This window comes from Cervus canadensis, chromosome 18 (assembly GCF_019320065.1).
Source record: "Cervus canadensis isolate Bull #8, Minnesota chromosome 18, ASM1932006v1, whole genome shotgun sequence".
In the NCBI taxonomy this organism is placed as follows: Eukaryota; Metazoa; Chordata; class Mammalia; order Artiodactyla; family Cervidae; genus Cervus; species Cervus canadensis.
The window spans coordinates 7,762,370-7,766,812 of record NC_057403.1 but is presented as its reverse complement, the minus strand read 5'-3'; the positions used below and the strand labels follow the sequence as shown (position 1 = coordinate 7,766,812).

General features: G+C 38.5%; 1 pseudogene; it reads right to left on the bottom strand.

Moving 5' to 3' along the window:
- Nucleotides 1-1,280: 1,280 nt before the first annotated feature.
- On the bottom strand, nt 1,281-2,091 carry LOC122420456 (annotated as a pseudogene).
- Nucleotides 2,092-4,443: the final 2,352 nt, after the last annotated feature.

Here is a 4,443-nt window from a genome sequence, read left to right as displayed (position 1 = left end):
TTACCAAATCTTGTACTTGAAATTTCCACAATGTTATATGTCAAATATATTTCAGTTTGAAAAATCTGCTGAAAAATAGTTTTCTTTCAGTGTGTTTTTTTTTATTGTACTTCACTTCAAACTGCTCATTTCTACATGAAAATATTTTAATGTGCTAATCTTCCTGCAAGACTCTTTCTAATAAATACTGCCGTCTCTCTCAACATTTAAATCAGTTCTAATGAGGTGGATGAAACTGGAGCCCATTATACAGAGTGAAGTAAACCAGAAAGTAAAACACCAATACAGTATACTAAGGCATATATATGCAATTTAGAAAGATGGTGATGATAACTCTATATGCAAGAGAGAAAAAGAGACACAGATGTATAGAACAGACTTTTGGACTCTGTGGGAGAAGGCGAGGGTGGGATGATCTGAGAGAATAGCATTCAAACATGTATAGTATCAACTGTGAAACAGATTGCCAGTCCAGGTTTGATGCATGAGACAAGTGCTCAGGGCTGGTGCCCTAGGATGACCCTAGGAGGGAGGTGGGAGGGAGGTGGGAATGGGGTTCAGGGTGAGGAACACATGCAAATCCATGACTGATTCATATCAATGTATGGCAAAAACCACTACAATACTGTAAAGCAATTAGTCTCCAACTAATATAAATGAAGGAAAAAGAAATAAAACACAAACAATGTTAACTATAAACTTGTAACTGGCTCCCAAACTCTTACCTGATTTTACCTTCGAGTGCTAACCAGGCTATGTTTACTCTGTAAGGACATTAATTTCTTCAATTTTATTTCTGACTACTGTACACATTGATCCATTTTCATGTATACTTGAATCTATAATTCCATACCTAGTTCATTTCTTGGAAATTTGTTTGGTTAGACTAAAAGTAACACATTTGAACACTTCATAATATGCAGATTATTTCAAGACCTGTTGTTTATTGCATAAACCTGAACTCCATTTCCACAATAAAGCTTCACTGATATATTCATATTTCATGACAATATATTTCAATTTGTCTTTATATTGAAGAAGATACTTGGCATGTCCGGTATAAGATTATCTTGAGATTCAAAATTTAAATTAGGATTCTGAGGGTGAATAAATGAACTGGCAACCAACCATTAGAGAAATAAATAGAATTCACACTTTTCTCATAATAGTAGAAGACTTTGCATTTCTTACCCAGGCCAAATAGAGTCTGTGTACACTGGAGTTGTGGCTCATGAGCAGAAAGGGGCTGACAGTTGGGAAACACGCTGCAATCATTATACTCATGTCCACAAGTAACCGGCTAGGCTGTTCAAAAAGACCCAAAAGAACTTGACAGGTGGAGGAAAGAATATAAAAGTAGACAAAGGTGCTCCCAAGGAGAAGGATGGATTTAGTAGCTCTGGACTCAGGGGAGGACCTGGAGGAGGCGTTGGTCCTACGAATGTGCTGGACCTGCTGCTTATGTCTGTACAGAATGAGAACCATGGAGCTGCCGGCCCAGAGCGTGAGCCCCAAACATAAAACATCAGGGAATAATAGCAATGCTGCATATAAAGCGTCTTCAGACTTGTCAGTAATAATAGAAGAACAGTAGCCAAAATCTCTTTCCTCTGTGATGTTTTTGTCACTCCTTTTGCCAGTAATATTGAAAGGAAAAATGACATTTACCAGCATTTGCAGGATCCAACACAGGAAAATAGAGAGAACCACGTACTTGGGAGCTGTTACTTTCAGCGCTGCCCACCTGGAGTTCCAGGGACTGATCGTGATCACCTGAAAGACACTCAAGAGGCAGATGCTACCGATGGACACTCCTCTCCCCACTCTGTGCAGAAAGTAGAGAAGTTTGCAGCCAAAATCACTGCGGAAATGCTTCCACCCAAAGACTGTTATTGTCTGGGGGACCCCTTTAGAGAGGAGGACCAAGGAGTTGGCCACAATCAGGTGCTTAAGGATCAAATCTGTGGACCTTAACCTATAACCCATGAAGTGAAGGATGATATAACTGCAAAGGAGTGAGAAATTCCCCAGAATTCCAACGACGGTCTGTGTTAAGATGATCATACCTATCATGAAAAAGCTGCTGGCCATCCTTTCAGTTCACAGTCACTGGTACTTGTGAGTTAGAATGTCCTGCATGGGAATATGAAGCATGGGTTACATGCATCATGTCAACTGAAATCCAATATTCTCCACTTAACAATAGTTCCCACTTGGAAATATTTGCTTCTTGTGTTTCTCTTACCAGCAGCCTTTAAAGGGTTCCATGTATAACATTTAATGAACTAATATGTAAAATTAATCACTGAAGATAGTTATGTGATCCCTTCTTTATTCTTCACAAATTTATTAGACAGGAACAGAAGAGACCTTAGTTATACAGAGGAGCGTTACCTACCCCCAGACAGGTTAAGTCTTTGTCAAACCTGCTTTTTAGTGCAGAGTGAGGACTGAATCCCATTGGGCTACTCAAGACAGTGGTTTGAGGAACCTCCCAGGTACTTAAATTATTAACACCCTGCATTCCACCGCAGAGGGTCCAAGCTCAATCCCTGGTCCAGGATCTAAAATCTCATGAACTTTGATGCATGGCCAAAAGCAAAAAGAGAGTGCACTGATCACCAGCAATGCCAAACATCTAGTTTGTTGCAGGCATATAATAAACCAGATCTATATTGGATTTTGATTTCACAGTTTTTCTGTTTATAGACCTGTGGTATCTTTTAATTTTCATATAATATGATTCCACTTATTTGTAAAGCTTTATTCTATGGTACCATGTATTATGAATTAAGTCTTAGCATCTTAACACATGAAAATCACTGCTGGCAGTAGAATACAGCAGAAACCTGCCTCACGAAAAGCCAATGTCATGAAGATGAGAAGGCGTCACTCTGAGGATGGCAACAGAAAGACTCTTTAGTTCCCATGACAGAAACAGAACTAAAATAACATGTATTATAGAAATGTTTGAATAATCATATGTAGGCAATAAACCTTAGGGCATAAAACACTAACATGTGATAAAACAGTTTAAGACAAAACAATATTATTATTGTCCAATTATACACTGTATCAGTATGTTATTGTCAGAGCCCAGTGAATATATTAGCAATGAATTAATATTTGCAGTTGACATTAAAATACAAGACACAGAGGAAATTTGGCACTTATAAAGCATGTATTATTGTGTCTTTCATAAACCGGCATACTAGATTTGCTAGAATGTCAACAAATTTGTTTTGGTGTCAGTTTCTGATGTGATCACTTACCAAGAATCTTGAACTGCCTTTCTCTCACAGACTCTGCTGCTCAGTCGAAAGTACAATGAATATATCTTCCAGCTGCCAGGACAAGGGCTCGGTGGGATGGTCATTATACCCAGTATGTGTGTGGGAGTGAGGCAGCCGGATCCTGATATATGGGTTTGAGACGCTGTGCTCCCCTCCCCTCCTGTCAGAACTGCAATTATCACTTCACCTGCAGCAGCGATGGGAATGAAGGCTTGGGAGCTGAGAACATTTCTGGAAACTTTTCTCTCAGTTGTTAATTACTGGAAACAATTACAAGTTTCTAGTTAGCAGTCTTAGGAGACAACTGGCTGTACTTGACAGGCAATTTCTTTTCCATGATCCCTGAAAGTAATGGTCTCACGAGGAAGAAACGCTGAAATCACACACATTAGGATTGACACAAACCATGTGCATCCCTCTGGATTCTTCACTTCCCTGAGATGAGTCTCTGCCCTAATACTAGTACTTTCCTCACCTTCACCCATTGAATGGAACCGTCAATGATAGTATTGGTAAAGAAATGGAATGAGACAAAATACCTGGGAAGTATATTGGAAGAGACAAAAGGAAAAGGAGGAACATCATCAAGAATTCATGATAGGAACCACCGGCACAACTTATTTCAATTTAGACTCATTTTCATAATTCAATGCTAATTATTATGGAACTTTTGTAGGAAATAAACTTTATTATTTTTGAACCCTTTGATAGGAATTGGGTCCAGAACAAATAAATAGAAAAAAGAGTGAGGGTTTCAAAATAGCTATAAAATAAATGCACACAGATCTGATGGCTCAATTATTTTTTTCAAGTACTTAATTCAGGAGCATCCTGTAGAGGAAACAATATGACCCCAAAACCAAGTGCATCAGTGCAAAATTAAAAGAAATTCTGAAATGCAAGTAAGAGGCTTCACAAAAAGCTAACACACTGACAAATTGATCATGTACTTCTAGCCTCTAGAACTGTGAAAAACTGTCTCTGTGAAAAACTATGAAAACTATCTATGTTTGAATCTCCCAGGCTGTTGTGTTTTATTAAGGCAGACCTAAAATGTAATATAAACTGTAAGAGTCTGTCTGTTTGATCCTGGGCCTTCCAACGGTGATCCTGCAATTTATGTCAGAGAAAGTTTTGCCTACATTCTCTT